The following is a 19,111-nucleotide window of genomic DNA, read 5'->3' as shown; positions in this document are numbered from 1 at the left end:
TGGGCTTGGCCCCTTATTTCCAGTGAAAGGAACTTTGAATGCTCCAGGATACCAAAACATTTTGGACAATTCCATGCCCCCAACCTTGTGGGAACAGTTTGGAGCGGGCCCCTTCCTCTTTCAACATGACTGTGCACCAGTGCACAAAGCAAGGTCCATAAAGACATGGATGGCAGAGTCTGGTGTGGAAGAACTTGATTGGCTTGCACCCAATAGAACACCTTTGGGCATACTTGCCAACCTTGAGACCTCCGATACCGGGAGGTGGGGGGTGGGGTGTGTGGTCGGGGGGGGGGGGGGGGGGTGCGTGGTTGGGTGCGTGGTTAAGAGGGGAATATATTTAAGCAAGAATTCACCAACTCAAGTATTTCATATATATATATGTATACGTATGAAATACTTGACTTTCAGTGAATTCTAGCTATATATATATATATATATATATATATATATATATATATATATATATATATATATATATATATATATATATATATATATATATATATATATATATATTTATTTATTTTATTATACATATAAATACAATACATACTTGAATTTCAGTGTTCTGGAGGCTATCCAGTAGATGGCAGTATTGTCCTGTTTAAGAGTGTCACAACATTGCTGTTTACGGCAGACGAACTGCTTTACGGTAGACTAAACGTGACTGCTGTTGTTGTGTGTTGTTACCGCGCTGGGATGACGTTAATGAAACTGCCTAACAATAAACCCACATAAGAAACCAAGAACTCGCCCTCGATCATTCTACGGTTACGACTCATTGGGCAGGCAAGCTGTTTATATTGTGGGAAAGCGGACGTGAGAACAGGCTGTCCCCACTCAGGTCCGCATTGAGCTGGAGGGGGCGTGGCCTCCAGCTCCGGCTGAATACCGGGAGTTTGTCGGGAGAAAATGTCTGCCGGGAGGTTATCGGGAGAGGCGCTGAATACCGGGAGTCTCCCGCTAAAAACGTGAGGGTTGGCAAGTATGCCTTTGGGATGAATTAGAACAGAGACTGAGAGCCAGGCCTTCTCGACCAACATCAGTGTGTGACCTCACCAATGCGCTTTTGGAAGAATGGTCGAAAATTCCTGTAAACGCACTCCGCAACCTTGTGGACAGCCTTCCCAGAAGAGTTGAAGCTGTAATAGCTGCAAAAGGTGGACCGACATCATATTGAACCCTATGGGTTAGGAATGGGATGGCACTTCAAGTTCATATGTGAGTCAAGGCAGGTGGCCGAATACTTTTGGCAATATAGTGTATGTTAATTAGGTCTTCAAATAATTATGCAATTTGTTATTCTTATAGCCGCCACACGACAACCTCTGAGGAAGGCAACAGCTGTAGCCGAAACCGAAATAAACACACAGGTCTGGCTATAAGAATAAGAAATTGCATGGTTAGATCTAGTCTAGCGGCTGGTGCCAAAACCCCAAATAGTTTTTGGAGTATAAATATTTATACTGAGATAACTGTGACCTGGATGAATGAGAACATTCATAGACATAGAGAAGTGATGTTTCATGCAGTACTGGCTCAGCAGGGGAAACAGCCAGATGTATGCGTCACAATGAGGCAGCAGTAAAAGAAGACTGGCTTGCAGTTAAACAAGTATGGTGACTAGTAGAGGCGGGTAGTAACGTGCTACATTTACACCGTTACATTTACTTCGGTAACTTTTTGAATATGTTGTACTTGTCGGAGTAGATTTAATGTAATATACTTTTTACTTTTTCTGGAGTATTTTTGAGAAGAAGAAACACTACTTTTTCTACTACTTTTTGAACAGTTTCCCTTGTGGATCAATAAAGTTTGTCCAAGTCTAAGTTACATTGATTTCCATTACGATCGTTCCATATATTTATATCACAACTATTTATAAATATCGATTAAGGCTTGCAAAGATGTATTCTTATCTCAGCAACGCTGCTTCCGACAGGCACTGTCACGACTCTGTTTCACCAATCCAATGTAAGCAGATGTTTGAATCCATTACACCAGCCGCATCGGGTTAAAACAATTTGACCAGTGGCCGGGCTGTATATATATTATCCAAAAATAAAATAAAAATAAAAAAATAAAATAAATAAATAGTGCTCGATACCGTGGTAGAGCGTAATATGTATGTGTGGGAAAAATCACAAGACTATTTCATCTCTACAGGCCTGTTTCATGAGGGGTTTCCCTCAATCATCAGGAGATTTTAATAGAAGCATCCACATACCATGGTTTATATAGGGCACAGAACGGGTAGGTACAGGCAGGCGTAGGGGCGTGGTGATTGGCTTTTGTGTTACCTAGGAGGTGTTTCCTTCTGTGACGGCATGCTGATACTTACATACAGTGCTTACAACCATCAGTCGTTTACCAAGCAAAGGTAACACGCAAGGACATTAACACATTCGACACACATGTAAGATTAACTGAGGGAGAATTCAAAACCAGATGGAACAATCGCAAGGCTTCTTTCAGAAGCAAAAGCCTGCGGGACACCACAGAACTCAGCAAACACATTTGGAATCTCAAAGACAATAATGTTGAATATTCAATAACATGGCAAATTCTTGCATCCAGCACACCTTACAACAGTGGTAATAAAAGATGCAACCTATGCTTAAAAGAGAAACTGTTTATTATATACCGTCCAGACTTGTCATCCCTCAACAAGCGCAGCGAAATTGTATCAGCATGCCGTCACAGAAGGAAACACCTCCTAGGTAACACATGAGCCAATCACCACGCCCCTACGCCTGCCTGTACCTACCCGTTCTGTGCCCTATATAAACCATGGTATGTGAATGCTTCTATTAAAATCTCCTGATGATTGAGGGAAACCCCTCATGAAACAGGCCTGTAGAGATGAAATAGTCTTATATATATATATATATATATATTGTAGCTGAGATAGGCTCCAGCGCCCCCCGCGACCCCGAAGGGAATAAGCGGTAGAAAATGGATGGATGGATATATATATATACATACATTATATATATATATACATATACATGGACATATATATATATATATATATATATATATATATACAAATACATGTATATATATATATATATATATATATATATATATATATATATATATATATATACACTGTATATATATATATATATATATATATATATATATATATATATATATATATATATATATATATATATATATATATATATATATATATATATATATATATATATATATATATATATATATATATATATATATATATATATATATATATATATATACACCCACACAATACAGGCCAACATTTTGGACACACCTTCTCATTCGATGGGTTTTCTTTTATTTCATGACTATTTACCAGAGGTGGGACGAAGTCATTGCTTTGCAAGTCACAAGTAAGTCTCAAGTCTTTGCCCTCAAGTCTCGAGTCAAGTCCCGAGTCAAGACAAGCAAGTCCCGAGTCAAGTCCAAAGTCAAGACTAGAAAGTCTCAAGTCAAGTCCCAAGTCCTGCATTTTGAGTTTCGAGTCCTTTGAAGTCCTTTTAACCACAGATTAATATTTTTACACAGATTGTGTATGCTTTTAAAACGCTGTATTTATTTATTAAAACAAGTGCATTTGAAATAGCAAGAAAAAAAATAGTACTGACATTGCAATTCATAATAGCACTATTAACCAGTCATTTTAATAGTTTAAACAATTTTAAACATTTAACTCATTCCTTTACAGAATAAACACATTTTCAAAAACAAGTGCAGCTGTACTTATTTGTACAAAAGTGTTAACATTGTATTTCCATGGCATATTGCATTGTAACTAGTTCCACAGCAGTTTCTATTCTGTTCTTACCTTATCTCATTGATCTCATCTCATACTGTATGTGTGTTTATGTGTGCGTACACATGGAAAACATAACAAATACATGAACATAACAATGAACAGAGTTGTACTTTTTAGATGTCAGGGCCCTATGCAATATGTACACATATTCTTAATATAGTATACATTTTAACTGACCTTTATTTGACTATGTTTGTCTTTTTGTAGGTGGCTAAAATATGTGGTGCTGGTGACCGCCGTCTAACGTTATGTTACTGTGTGTGATACATTGACTAACGTAACGTTAAGTATAGGTACCTCATGCAACCCTGCTTAAAAAAAATCACTTGATAAAAAGTATGAATAAGGTAGCAAACTGCAGTGGACGCAACATATTGCCGTGTTTGCAATGACGTTATAACCATAGATATCTTATAAGTAGACGCAGTATTGGTTGCTGTGACGCGAGCAATTTGCATCTTGAAGTGGTGATGAGGAGCCGGCGAGCAGCCTAAACTGACAGTTGACAGGTAGAAAACAAAGATGGTGTTCAGCGTTTTCCTGCTCAAGTGAGCGGACTGTTGAAAATAGGAATCGGGAGATTACTTTTCCCAAGTAAGATTTAACATTAATGTACTATTGGTACTATTGGTTGTATTTTATGAAAATAACATTACCACAGAGTTGAGAAGGAGCAAAGATCTTCAATATTTGTATGTGAAAATCACAAATAAATCTTCTGGGGGAGGATGACGCCCCTACAGGGGTTTGGTTTACAAACTTTCAGCCCCACCTAAAACAAAATTCACCAGCCGCCACAGATTATGATGCATTCTCATTTTAGGCAAAATATAAGACAATACTTTCTTAACAGTATAACTGTAACCAGGAATAAGTCTTCAAGTAACAATATTCAAATACTAACATTGTTGGGTAAAACAGCATTTGGTTTTATTCTGAATCCAGTGAAACAGATTGGTGGTTTTAGCTGATATAAAGACTTTCAGGTGTTTATATATGTTCAAGTGTTTGGCAGACGCTTTTATCCAAAGCGACATAAATAAAAAATACATATATAACAATCAGTGTAAACATGATCTTTTAAGGGAAGAATGTAATACAAAATATCAATACAAAGTGTCAAGACAGAATAAACTCTCTGCTGCTGCAGCAACAGAGATACAGTCTATAAGATATATAGATATCTAATGTATTCATACATTGTTTATGTAGGATATACGCATGTATATATAACGTAATCATATTGTTTCTTCAACTTAAAAATAGCTGACCGTTTTTTTCCCCCTTCTCTGGGATTATATTCCCAGTTTTGATCTCGGACGTCTGGTCACTTATAGCATATAAGAATATTATATTACTGTTAAGCAAACTATGAATAATAAAACATGTGTCCGTTATCATAGCTACACGTATGACAAAAAAGCGCGTGAAAATGAGTGGTATTCAGTGAGGTAAGATGAATTAAATGCACTGACAGTTCATTGCTCCTGACAAATGAATTGCACTGAGTGGAGCGGATCACCACTCCAAGATGGCGGCCCCGCGTCTCGTCTGCGCCAGTAAGCAGTAGCCCTCGATGCTGCGTCTACTTATAAGATGTCTATGGTTATAACGTTAGCAGTGAGTTTACAGCCTCACTGATTTAACTACACAGCAAATAAAAGTCATGTTACTTAGCCAATAAACGTTATCTTACATTCAAAACTTACCCTTCTTTGTGCAACTTCAAATGTCGAACGAAGTTGGAAGTTGTTGCGTCTCCGTCTGTAATATTCAAACTGCGTGATTTGCATACGGCAATTCGTTTTTTGTTGACCAAGTCGTAGTTTTTATACCCGAACGAAACCAACTTTGGTATAAATCTTTCTCACTGGCGCGTTGTTTGACAACTCTTGTTCATTGGTTGTCCTGCAATTTGATTGGCTGAATGCTGTGTGATGAAAACAATGTAGATGTAATTTGATTGGCTGTTGGACTGACAGGCAGCACACACGCTGACACGCAGCACACACGCTGATAGACACACATGTACACAATGAAAGCTACGGAGTGCTCCCAAATAACTTTTTAAGCTTTAGGTTTTGGGGAAAGTAGCAAGTCATGTCAAGTCAAAAGGCTCAAGTCCAAGTGAAGTCACAAGTCATTGATGTTAAAGTCTAAGTCGAGTTGCAAGTCTCTTTACATTTTGTCAAGTCGAGTCTAAAGTCATCAAATTCATGACTCGAGTCTGACTCGAGTCCAAGTCATGTGACTCGAGTCCACACCTCTGCTATTTACATTGTAGATTTTCACTGAAGGCATCAAAACTGTAAATGAACACATGTGGAGTTATGTACTTAACTAGAAAAAGGTGAAATAACTGAAAACATGTTTTATATTCTAGTTCCTTCAAAATAGCCACCCTTTCATCCGATTACTGCTTTGCACACTCTTGGCATTCTCTCGATGCGCTTCAAGAGGTAGTCACCTGAAAGGGTTTTCACTTCACAGGTGTCATAGTTTTGATCCCTTCAGTGACAATCTACAATGTAAATAGTCATGAAAATAAAGAAAACGCATTGAAACGAGGTGTGTCCTAACATTTGGCCTGTACTGTATATATGTTTATAAATTCCTTGCGCACTAATTGACCGAAAGAGTTGGACTTTATATCCCGTTATTGATGGAAACATGCATTTTTAGACCATATGATTTGCCTGAGCGGCTAGGAGACACCAAGAGTAACAGGCGGTAGAAAATGGATTAGAAAAGACAGATTTAAAAAAATATATAATTTTTAAACTTGGGACTTCCCGTGGGCCGGATTTTGGACCGGATTTGGGCCCGCGGGCCATAGTTTGGGGACCAGTGCATTACACCAATCAAACAAGCATAAAGTACAGCTATAGGAAGCTAAAATAGGTCAGTATTTTTTTTAAGTATATGATAAAATAGAGACATACTTGTTTAATAAGTATCAGAATAAAACACTTTTTTTACGTGACATGATCCCAGCACATCCCTGTTTGAGAGAACTGCTGAACAGTAAACAGAAACCTCCTAAAACCTTCTAAATTGACTAAAATAGCGATCTTTTAGTATGTCTCTGTTGATCCTAATAACGACAAGAGTCCTTTAAACACATTAAAACATTACCAACAACATCAAAAAGCAGTGGAAAGTTGTACTTATCTGTTAGACCCGTAGCTTTAAAGCAACTACCGATAGCTTATTAGCATGTAGCATCATCTTCTTCTATGTATTTGCATCTAACATAGATAAACAAACTGAAATGATCACCGTCGCCCCCTGGTGTACGAGAGGCACACTGCGTATGGTCAACAGTCACATTAGAGATAATAGCGTGGAAACTACAACTTCACATGTACATGTGAACATTGAAAAAACTGAATTATTTGACAACTCAGACTAATATAGTGCATAGAAACATAATGACTGACTGTTCCTTTTGACTGTAAATGCATAATGTATTTATATTATTCACATGATGTGAATAATGCTGTATAATAGACTGTATTTATGTTATTCACATGTGTATACTGCTGTATAATAGACTGTATTTATATTATTCACATGTGAATAATGCTGTATAATAGACTGTATTCATGTTATTCACATGTGAATAATGCTGTATAATAGACTGCATTTTTATTATTCGCATGTGAATAATGCTGTATAATAGACTGTATTTATATTATTCACATGTGAATAATGCTGTATAATAGACTGTATTTATGTTATTCACATGTAAATAATGCTGTATAATAGACTGTATTTTTATTATTCGCATGTGAATAATGCTGTATAATAGACTGTATTTGTATTATTCACATGTGAATAATGCTGTATAATAGACTGTATTTATATTATTCACATGTAAAAAATACCTAAGTGTTTATTGTCTATTGTGAGCTAACTGTGGGGCTGAATTTCCCCCAGGGATCAATAAAGTGCTTTCTATTCTATTCTATTTTATTCTAAAAAGTGACATGAAGCCAGACAAGGCAGCAAAAAAATATTGAATGATTACTTTTAAACTCGTAAAAAAACATGATGTCATGTGATGTCGTGTGCCTGTAGAAATGTTCACATTTCAGTTTACAGGAATTCTACTTCCAACTAGAGAAAACATGTTGAAGTAAATTGTAAATTAATTTGATGTTATTGCACACACTCATACACACACACCCTCACACCAACTACAACTGTAGTCCAAGTACCATTAAAAAATAGCTACTAAATAAATCAGAAGTTACTCACAAGTTACTCAATACTTGAGTCATTTTTTTTTTTACTGAATACATACTTACTCAAGTAATTATTTACTTTTCTGAGTACTCTACCCACCTCTGGTTCAGTTCAGTTCAGTTTTAGTTTATTTCGAACATGCATACGATACACTGTAATGCATCACACAATTAAGGTTGTTTAATTACAGCACGTCCAAAAAGGAGTAGGAAGAAGCAGAGCTTTTCATACCATAACGTTTTTTTCTAATTTCCTTGTTCTCTGTAACAGAACAGTGAACAAATAAATAATAAATAATATACCATAGTCAGCAAACAAATATTAAATATTAAAATAATATTCCTCTCAATAAAAAGGGAAAAAAGGGTTCAAGATGTTCATCATAATTCTTGTTGTGTGTACTTTGTGAATACTTGTAGTTTGAACAGTCTCTTAAACTGAACCATATTGGTACTTTGTTTGATTTCTTTGGTAAATCCGTTCCATAATTTAATTCCACATACTGATAAACTAAAGGTTTTAAGTGTTGTACGTGCATACAAATGTTTTAAATTACATTTTCCTCTAAGGTTATATTTGTTGTTTTGTTTCGAATAATTGTTATTCATTCTTGGGTTGCAGGTTATAGTTTGCTTTATACATAATTTTAGTTGTTTGCAAATGCACCAAATCGTTGAATTTCAATAATTGTGATTGAATAAATAAAGGGTGAAAATTTAGTTTTAACAGCAGTTGAACTGCAAAATATGCATGTAGCAAAAATGCAGTTGGGGAAGCCGGTCCGTTGACTTTGTGGAAGGAAGAAAAAAACAGCAGAATGTGGGTTTCAATCTGATAACAAGTACATTACACGGCTACTATCGCCAACACTGATACTTTTTACTTGAAATGTCAACTTGACAAGCAGATATTTATGTGTTTATTCTTGATAAACAAATAAAATTGCTTGGAATATCTCGTTGAGAAGTTATGCAGTAGAGGTGCTAAAAAATATATAGATTCGCATCTGAATCGCGAGTTGAACTTATTCCGATTTAAATCATTTCGTAATTTTCGAGAATCGATTAAAATATATGTTGTTTTTGTCTGGCAAATTTTGTATAATTTTTTTGGATAAAAAACATTAAATGACTATTGTTGTTGTCATTAGTATTATTGTTACTAAGTATTGTAAAGCTGGGATTGTGTTGGTGTTGGAGTTCCTCCATTTACATTAATTGGATTGATTAACATTCTGTGATTTTTGTAAATAAAATAAATACAAATTAAAGACGTTTTTTTTAGGTCAACACTGCGCGTATAAGTCAACAACCAAGAAGAGCTTGGCTGTGGACTTATATAAATCGTTTTATTATAATTTATACACCAAATAATATATTACGAGAATCGTGTTCAATCGAGAATCAATTCTGAATCGAATTGTCATCCCAAGAATCAGAATCGAATCGTGAGATGGCCAAATTAAAATAATACTTGGACTTACACTTAGACTTAGACTTCCTTTCTATTGTCATTCAAATTTGAACTTTACAGTACAGATAAGAACGAAATTGTGTTGCATTAGCTCATGGTAGTGCAGGATAAAAAAGGTGCAGATATAAATAAATAGATTACTGTACAGATAAATATATTGCACTTTTGCATATGCATCCAGGTTTATGGATGTATGTTATATTGTCTTTATATTCCAGTGAGTTCATCCGTTATTGGGGGGAATTTGAGGGGATTATTATGATGCGTTCAAGAGTCTTACGGCCTGAGGGAAGAAGCTGTTACAGAACCTGGAAGTTCTGCTTTGGAGGCTGCGGAACCTCTTTCTAGAAGTCACAAATGTAATGACAATTTTGCCCTCGGCCATCAGGCACATGAACAATAACAAGATCTGATAGCTCAGTTACAGCTCTTTTTATTACCTATTCTGTGTTATATGTGTTTTATGTTGCACGATTGCACCAAGATAAATTCCTAGTTTGTGAACCCGTTCTCGCGGTCAGCTCTGTCTAAGTTGTGTTACTCGAATCGCTTGGGGTGATGTCAAGCTTGTCCCTAATAAGGTCTAGGAGGGAACCCCAAGTTTTATGGAAAGATGACACAGATCCTTTCTGCGAGAACCGAAGCTTCTCTAATTGCAGACACCGCAAGACATCTTGTATCCAATTGTTATGGCTCGGCGGAGACGCAAGTTTCCATTTAAAAATAATTGTACACCTAGCCAGCAGAGTCGTTAACGCAATGATATGACGAGCGGTTGCAGGTAAACCGTCCACCTGCGGAACGCCAAAAAGGGCAGTCAGCGGGCGGGGTGTTATTGTCCTATCAAGGGCCTGCCCGACAGTGTCAAAAATAGCCGACTAAAAACCTGAGAGTTTTGGGCACGTCCAGAACATATGCAAATGGTCAGCTGGGGATTGTCTACAGCGGTTACAAGCGTCACTATGGTTGGGGTATATTTTAGCCAGTCTAGCATTGGTGAAATGTGCTTTATGTAGTATCTTACATTGTATTAGGCCATGCCTAGCGCATACAGATGATGAATGTACCAGCCTCAAAGCCTCTCTCCACCGCCCGTCAGGTATAGGTGCCCCAAGGTCATGCTCCCAGGATTCTATGGCAGGTGAAGTGTTAAGTGGGTTCAGAAGGCCGATTTCATTATATATAACAGATATCAAACGTCGTTGGTCAGAGTCAAAGGAGAGAAACCGATCAATTTCTGCTTCTGGGGGGCGGTTGGGAAAATGAAGAAATTGTTTTTTAATAAAATGCCTTGTTTGGAGGTATCGAAAGAAATTAGTATTAGGCAGATGGTATCTTGTTGACAGAGAAGTGAATGAAGAGAACACTCCATCGTGGTACAGGCCATTGAGAATTTTAAGGCCGTTAGTCGACCAAGCGCGAAACGCAGAATCAGAGCAGGCAGGGAGAAAGGCGGGATTGTTCAAAATCGGAGCACCGCTGGAAGCCCTGTGCAAGCCGTGATGTTTCCTATATTGAGTCCACATTTTAATGGTATTTTTAACAACTGGGTTTAGGGAGGTCCCCAATGAACATAAGGGTAGCTGTGAGCAAATCACCGTGTGCAGGGAACCATTAGACGATGCCACCTCTATGTGAGCCCAAGGTGGACAGGCGGCTGGGGAGTCGCAGCGGACCCAGTACAGAAGTTTATTAATATTGCAGGCCCAGAAATAATTTCTAAAGTTTGGAAGTGCTAGACCACCCTCCGCCTTAGGGAGCTGTTGAGTGACTTTCCTAAGGCGGGCTGGCCTGTTTTGCCAAATGAAAGCAAGAAGTTGTTGATCAAGGCCAACAAAAAATGATTTGTTGAGACATATAGGGAAGTGCTGAAAGAGATATAACAATTTCGGAAGTAAAATAATTTTTATGAGGTTAATGCGGCCAACCAGGGATAGGGGGAGGGCAGCCCACCTGGACAAGTCCGATTTACATTTGTCCAACAGTGCCTGAAAGTTTTTATGGAACAGCTCTGTGGGAGAATTTGAGACGAACACACCCAGATATTTAAATCCGTCCTCTGAGATCTTAAAGGGGAATTGTGAGCGCGGGAGTGACCTTGCCAAATTATTCACAACAAATAGTTCACTTTTCTGAATATTCAGTTTGTACCCTGACAAACGACCGAACTGATCCAGAATCGATAGTATATGGGGAAGCGAGGACAATGGGTCCGAAACGAACAACAGAAGATCATCGGCATATAGCTTATGAACCCGACCGAAACGAGTGATACCCTTAAATTCCTCCCAATTCTTAAGCCAAATAGCAAGCAGTTCAATGGCTATGTTAAACAGCAAGGGTGAAAGCGGACATCCCTGCCGGGTCCCACGCTGGAGAGGGAAGTAAGCTGAACGGATGCCGTTGGTATGTACGGAGGCAAGCGGAGTCTCGTACAGGACTCTAACCCAAGAAATACATTTAGGATCAAAACCAAATTTCTCCATAATAAAAAATAAGTAGCCTCACTCCACCCTATCGAACGCCTTCTCCGCATCCAGAGCCACCACAACCTCCGCAGTATCAGATGGCGGAGAGAGAACTATATTCAACAATCAAAGATGCTATTTTAATCCATTTCTAATGGATAAAGCTTTGGCCTGGACAAGAGGTCATCAGGTGGTCCCCAACGTTCACCGAGTGTTTAGACCCTTAACCACAACACTCTCCGGTTGGTGGGTCAGCAGTGATTGGCCAGATCACTGCCCCTCTCATCCAGGCTTTCAGCTATTGTCCTCTCTTTTATGCCAGAGCCAACAGGAGGCTCTCTCTGCCGCTTCTCCCAGCCTACGAACGGCTGTTTTCCTCAAGTGACCTCTCAATCCGACCTTCGTCATCAGATTCCACACAGATTGAGCAGGGAATCCTCGACATCCAACTTCCACTGTCATCAGCCATGCTGTCCACCCCTTGTCCCGGCAGTCCTGGACAAGTTGTTGGTACTTTGCTTCCTCACATCCCTCCTCCCATGGGACAGTAAGTTCCACCAGGATGATTTTCTAAAAACAGGACTTATAAACATAAAAGGAGCCCAATTTTAAACTGCACTACAACATTGTACTGTTAGGACAAATTAAGACCCTCTCCTTTTTTCATACAAACAACTTTGATATGGACATCATACTGATCACTAATCACTCTAATGTTACAAGAAGGTTCCACCAAGACTTGAACTTGGATCACCGGATTCAGAGTCCAGAGTGCTAACCATTACACCATGGAACCCGAAAATGTCCATGTAAAACATGTGATCCTACAGTACACAGGGTGTGATTTGATTTGATAGATTGTCATTGATCCCTTGTGTGTGTGATGTCTGAAAAAAACGGTTAATATCAAGTCTCAAGTCACTAATGTAAAGACAACTTTGTGTAAGAGGGAAAAATTTGCGACTAAAAACAGGACTAATAAACATGTAAATATCATAATTTGAAAATGGACTACAACATTGTACTTTTAAGTCCAATTTGGATTCACTGTCATTTTCATGTAAAAATATTCAAAGGGAAGTCATACCGAACACTAACCACTCTAATGTCTCAAGAAGGTTCCACCAAGACTTGAACTTGGATCACTGGATTCAGAGTCCAGAGTGCTAACCATTACACCATAGAACCTGTAAACATGCATGTAAAAGAAAGAGATCCAACAGTACACATTGATGAAATGTGATTCTCATTGACACCTTGAGTGTAAGTTGTCAGGAAAATGGAGGGAAACGTTTAAATCAAGTCTAAAGTAAAAAAGACAAGACTTGTGAGTGTGTGTACGAGGGGAAAAGTCATGACTGAAAACAGGAATTTTAAACATAGAGGGGACGCAAATTGATATTGGAGTACAAAACTGCACGTTTAACCCAAATTTGGATACACTGCATTTTCATGAATTTTTGATCACATGGAGGTCATACTGAGCACTAACGACTCTAATGTTTCAAGAAGGTTCCACCAAGACTTGAACTTGGATCACTGGATTCAGAGTCCAGAGTGCTAACCATTACACCATGGAACCTGTAAATGTACATGTAAAACAATGTGATCCTACAGTAAACAGTATTGATGAAATTTGATTAAATCTCATTGACACCTTGAGTGTAAGTTGTCAGGTAAATGGAGGGAAACGTTTAAATCAAGTCTAAAGAAAAAAAATGACTGAAAACAAGAATTATAAACACAAGTGCTTGTCCAAGTTCAACAAATCTAATGAAATGTGAGATTTTAATAAGGGACACGATCTGACATCGTGTCACACTTTTAACCAACATTTTTTTAATTCCTTTTGATTAATTCATGCATGAAAAAAGCAGTGAATCCAAATTTGGGTTAGAAGTGCAAAGTTTTAACCCAGTTTCTGATTGTGTCCCCTATTCAAATCTCACATTTTATTTGAGATTTGTTCGGCAATCCTGTTGCAGGGTTTGTTGGTCTCGGACAAGTCCTTGTGTTAAAATTATAATTCCTGTTTTTAGTCATGACTTTTCCCCTCGTACACACAGTCACAAGTCTTGTCTTTTTTTTTTTTTTTTTACTTTAGACTTGATTTAAACGTTTCCCTCCATTTCCCTGACAACTTACACGCAATGTGTCAATGAATATCTATTACATTTCATAAATACTGTTTACTGTTGGATCGCTTTCTTTTACCTGTGTATATACAGGTTCCATGGTGTAATGGTTAGCACTCTGGACTTTGAATCCAGTGATCCAAGTTCAAGTCTTGGTGGAACCTTCTTGCAGTTAGCAACTTATTTAGTAATTTGATACATATTTATGGATCCCTTGAGTGTGTGATGTTAATAAAAAAAGGATCAAAATCAAGTCAAAAGTTACAAATGTAACAACAGCTGTGTGTACGAGGGGAAAAACATGTGATTGAAAATAAGACTTATAAACATAAGTGTTTGTCCGTTAATTTAATCCAGGGTCCCTCACACACAAAGTTTGAATCAAACTATTAAACCAGAAAGCCCTGAACTTTTTTTTTTGGCAAGAATCTTAAAAACCCCCAAAACATTTTAATAGGAGACACAATCTGAAAATGCACTTTTAACACATATCCAAATTTAAATGATCTCCCTTTTTCATGCTAAAAGTATTGAAAGGGAGGTCATACTGAACACTATTATGTTACAAGAAGGTTCCACCAAGACTTGAACTTGGATCACTGGATTCAGAGTCCAGAGTGCTAACCATTACACCATGGAACCTACAGACTTACATGTAAAACAATGTGATCCTACAGTACACAGGGTTTGATTTGATTTGATAGATTGTCATTGATCCCTTGAGTGTGTGCCGTCAGAAAAAAATAGGTCAACGTTTAAAATCAAGTTTTAGGTCAAAAGTAGAAAGACTTATAACTATGTGTGTACAAGGTACAAAGTAATGACTGAAAACAGGACTTAAAAACTTTAGAGCTTGTCCAGGATTTGAAACCATGGTCTCTCACACTTTATGCGAAAATAAAGGAGTGGACCAACAAGACCTGGAACAAGTTTTTCCAGCAAATCTCATGAAATGTGAGATTTTAATAGGGGACACAATCTAAAACTTGGTTATTTTATTGCACTTTTAACACATATTTACATTCACTGACATGTTTATACATAGATGAACTAAGGGTTACCAGCTCAGTTCTAGAACCAACTGTGGTCATACATTTAGGTACCACTGTATTTGATTTGGTATATTTTTATTGATTCATTTGGTCCGTGAAGTCAATAAAAAAATAATCAAAATCAATTCTAAAGTGAAAATAGGACTTACAAATATAAGGGTTTATCCGGGAATCGAACACCTCTGACACCCGAAGCGAGAATCATACGACTCGACCAACAAGCCATTAAAAATACTTTGGCAAAAATCTTAGATGAAAAAAGAAACAAAAACAGCTTTTAACAGGAGTCACAATCTGAAACTGTACTTACATCACATTTAGATCTAAACTTTCTTGTCTTTACACAAAGTCATACTGGACACTAATGTTTCAAGAAGGTTCCACCAAGACTTGAACTTGGATCACTGGATTCAAAGTCCAGAGTGCTAACCATTACACCATGGAACCTGCACATGTACATGTAAAACAATGTGATCCTACAGTAAACAGTATTGATGCAATTTAATTAAATCTCATTGACACCTTGAGTGTAAGTTGTCAGGTAAATGGAGGGAAACGTTTAAATCAAGTCTAAAGAAAAAAAATGACTGAAAACAAGAATTATAAACACAAGTGCTCGTCCAAGTTCAACAAATCTAATGAAATGTGAGATTTTAATAAGGGACACGATCTGACATCGTGTCAGACTTTTAACCAACATTTTTTAAATTCCTTTTGATTAATTCATGCATGAAAAAAGCAGTGAATCCAAATTTGGGTTAGAAGTGCAACGTTTTAACCCAGTTTCTGATTGTGTCCCCTATTCAAATCTCACATTTTATTTGAGATTTGTTCGGCAATCCTGTTGCAAGCTTTGATGGTCTCGGACAAGTCCTTGTGTTAAAATTATAATTCCTGTTTTCAGTCATGACTTTTCCCCTCGTACACACAGTCACAAGTCTTGTCTTTTTTTTTTTTTTTACTTTAGACTTGATTTAAACGTTTCCCTCCATTTCCCTGACAACTTACACGCAATGTGTCAATGAATATCTATTACATTTCATAAATACTGTTTACTGTTGGATCGCTTTCCTTTACCTGTGTATATACAGGTTCCATGGTGTAATGGTTAGCACTCTGGACTTTGAATCCAGTGATCCAAGTTCAAGTCTTGGTGGAACCTTCTTGCAGTTAGCAACTTATTTAGTAATTTGATACATATTTATGGATCCCGTGAGTGTGTGATGTTAATAAAAAAATGATCAAAATCAAGTCAAAAGTTACAAATATAACAACAGCTGTGTGTACGAGGGGAAAAACGTGATTGAAAATAAGACTTATAAACATAAGTGTTTGTCCGTTAATTGAATCCAGGGTCCCTCACACACAAAGTTTGAATCCAACTATTAAACCAGAAAGCCCTGGACTTTTTTTTTGGCAAGAATCTTAAAAACCCCCAAAAAATTTTAATAGGAGACACAATCTGAAAAGGCACTTTTAACACATATCCAAATTTAAATGATCTCCCTTTTTCATGCTAAAAGTATTGGAAGGGAGGTCATACTGAACCCTATTATGTTACAAGAAGGTTCCACCGAGACTTGAACTTGGATCACTGGATTCAGAATCCAGAGTGCGAACCATTACACCATGGAACCTGTAGACTTACATGTAAAACATGTGATCCTACAGTACACAGGGTTTGATTTGATTTGATAGATTGTCATTGATCCCTTGAGTGTGTGCCGTCAGAAAAAAATAGGTCAACGTTTAAAATCAAGTTTTAGGTCAAAAGTAGAAAGACATATAACTATGTGTGTACGAGGTACAAAGTAATGACTGAAAACAGGACTTAAAAACTTTAGAGCTTGTCCAGGATTTGAAACCATGGTCTCTCACACATTATGCGAAAATAAAGGAGTGGACCAACAAGACCTGGAACAAGTTTTTCCAGCAAATCTCATGAAATGTGAGATTTTAATAGGGGACACAATCTAAAACTTGGTTATTTTATTGCACTTTTAACACATATTTACATTCACTGACATTTTTATACATAGATGAACTAAGGGTTACCAGCTCAGTTCTAGAACCAACTGTGGTCATAAATTTAGGTACCACTGTATTTGATTTGGTATATTTTTATTGATTCATTTGGTCCATGAAGTCAATAAAAAAATAATCAAAATCAATTCTAAAGTGAAAATAGGACTTACAAATATAAGGGTTTATCCGGGAATCGAACACCTCTGACACCCGAAGCGAGAATCATACGACTCGACCAACAAGCCATTAAAAATACTTTGGCAAAAATCTTAGATGAAAAAAGAAACAAAAACAGCTTTTAATAGGAGTCACAATCTGAAACTGTACTTACATCACATTTAAATCTAAACTTTCTTGTTTTTACACGAAGTCATACTGGACACTAACGTTTCAAGAAGGTTCCACCAAGACTTGAACTTGGATCACTGGATTCAGAGTCCAGAGTGCTAACCATTACACCATGGAACCTGTAAATGTACACATGGTAAAAGAAAGTGATCCAACAGTAAACAGTATTGATGAAATTTGATTAAATCTCATTGACACCTTGAGTGTAAGTTGTCAGGTAAATGAAGGGAAACGTTTAAATCAAGTCTAAAGTAAAAAAAGACAAGACTTGTGAGTGTGTGTACGAGGGGAAAAGTCATGACTGAAAACAGGAATTTTAAACAAAGAGGGGACACAAACTGATATTGGACTACAAAACTGCACATTTAACCCAAATTTGGATACACTGCATTTTTCATGAATTTTTTGATGACATGGAGGTCATACTGAACTCTAATCCCTCTAATGTTGCAAGTAGGTTCCACCAAGACTTGAACTTGGATCACTGGATTCAGAGTCCAGAGTGCTAACCATTACACCATGGAACCTGTAAATGTACATGTAAAACAATGTGATCAAAAAGTAAACAGTATTGATGAAATTGGATTAAATCTCATTGACACCTTGAGTGTAAGTTGTCAGGTAAATGGAGGGAAACGTTTAAATCAAGTCTAAAGAAAAAAAATGACTGAAAACAAGAATTATAAACACAAGTGCTCGTCCAAGTTCAACAAATCTCATGAAATGTGAGATTTTAATAAGGGACACGATTTGACATCGTGTCACACTTTTAACCAACATTTTTGAATTCCTTTTGATTAATTCATACATGAAAAAAGCAGTGAATCCAAATTCGGGTTAAAAGTGCAAAGTTTTAACCCATTTTCTGATTGTGTCCCCTATTAAAATCTCACATTTTATTTGAGATTTGTTCGGCAATCCTGTTGCAGGGTTTGTTGGTCTTGGACAAGTCCTTGTGTTAAAATTATAATTCCTGTTTTCAGTCATGACTTTTCCCCTCGTACACACAGTCACAAGTCTTGTCTCTCTTTTTTTTTACTTTAGACTTGATTTAAATGTTTCTCTCCATTTTCCTGACAACTTACACTCAATGTGTCAATGAATATTTATTACATTTAATAAATACTGTTTACTGTTGGATCACTTTCTTTGACCTGTGAGTATATACAGGTTCCATGGTGTAATGGTTAGCACTCTGGACTTTGAATCCAGTGATCCAAGTTCAAGTCTTGGTGGAACCTTCTTGTAGTTAGCAACCTCTTTAGTAATTTGATACATAATTATGGATCCCGTGAGTGTGTGATGTTACAGTAATAAAACAATGATCAAAATCAAGTCAAAAGTCACAAATATAACAACAACTGTGTGTACCAGGGAGAAACATGTGATTGAAAATAAGACTTACAAACATAAGTGTTTGTCCGTAAATTGAATCCAGGGTCCCTCACACACAAAGTTTGAATCAAACTATTAAACATGAAAGCCCTGACATTTTTTTGGGCAAGAATCTTAAAAAACCCCAAAACATTTTAA

The 19,111-nt window shown here is 37.1% G+C and overlaps 8 non-coding genes across 8 annotated transcripts; 3 read left to right on the top strand and 5 right to left on the bottom strand.

Moving 5' to 3' along the window:
* Positions 1-13,528: 13,528 nt before the first annotated feature.
* On the bottom strand, positions 13,529-13,600 carry trnaq-cug (transfer RNA glutamine (anticodon CUG)). Its single transcript has one exon. It is a non-coding gene; the product is annotated as a tRNA-Gln (tRNA).
* Positions 13,601-14,245: 645 nt separating this feature from the next.
* On the top strand, positions 14,246-14,317 carry trnaq-uug (transfer RNA glutamine (anticodon UUG)). Its single transcript has one exon. It is a non-coding gene; the product is annotated as a tRNA-Gln (tRNA).
* A 406-nt stretch (positions 14,318-14,723) lies between these two features.
* trnaq-cug (transfer RNA glutamine (anticodon CUG)) lies at positions 14,724-14,795 on the bottom strand. Its single transcript has one exon. It is a non-coding gene; the product is annotated as a tRNA-Gln (tRNA).
* A 785-nt stretch (positions 14,796-15,580) lies between these two features.
* On the bottom strand, positions 15,581-15,652 carry trnaq-uug (transfer RNA glutamine (anticodon UUG)). Its single transcript has one exon. It is a non-coding gene; the product is annotated as a tRNA-Gln (tRNA).
* A 643-nt stretch (positions 15,653-16,295) lies between these two features.
* On the top strand, positions 16,296-16,367 carry trnaq-uug (transfer RNA glutamine (anticodon UUG)). Its single transcript has one exon. It is a non-coding gene; the product is annotated as a tRNA-Gln (tRNA).
* Positions 16,368-17,626: 1,259 nt separating this feature from the next.
* On the bottom strand, positions 17,627-17,698 carry trnaq-cug (transfer RNA glutamine (anticodon CUG)). The gene has a single exon. It is a non-coding gene; the product is annotated as a tRNA-Gln (tRNA).
* Positions 17,699-18,033: 335 nt separating this feature from the next.
* Positions 18,034-18,105, bottom strand: trnaq-cug (transfer RNA glutamine (anticodon CUG)). The gene has a single exon. It is a non-coding gene; the product is annotated as a tRNA-Gln (tRNA).
* Positions 18,106-18,747: 642 nt separating this feature from the next.
* trnaq-uug (transfer RNA glutamine (anticodon UUG)) lies at positions 18,748-18,819 on the top strand. Its single transcript has one exon. It is a non-coding gene; the product is annotated as a tRNA-Gln (tRNA).
* Positions 18,820-19,111: the final 292 nt, after the last annotated feature.

This window comes from Entelurus aequoreus, linkage group LG19 (assembly GCF_033978785.1).
Source record: "Entelurus aequoreus isolate RoL-2023_Sb linkage group LG19, RoL_Eaeq_v1.1, whole genome shotgun sequence".
NCBI lineage: Eukaryota > Metazoa > Chordata > Actinopteri > Syngnathiformes > Syngnathidae > Entelurus > Entelurus aequoreus.
This window is presented reverse-complemented; position numbering and strand designations above follow the sequence as displayed.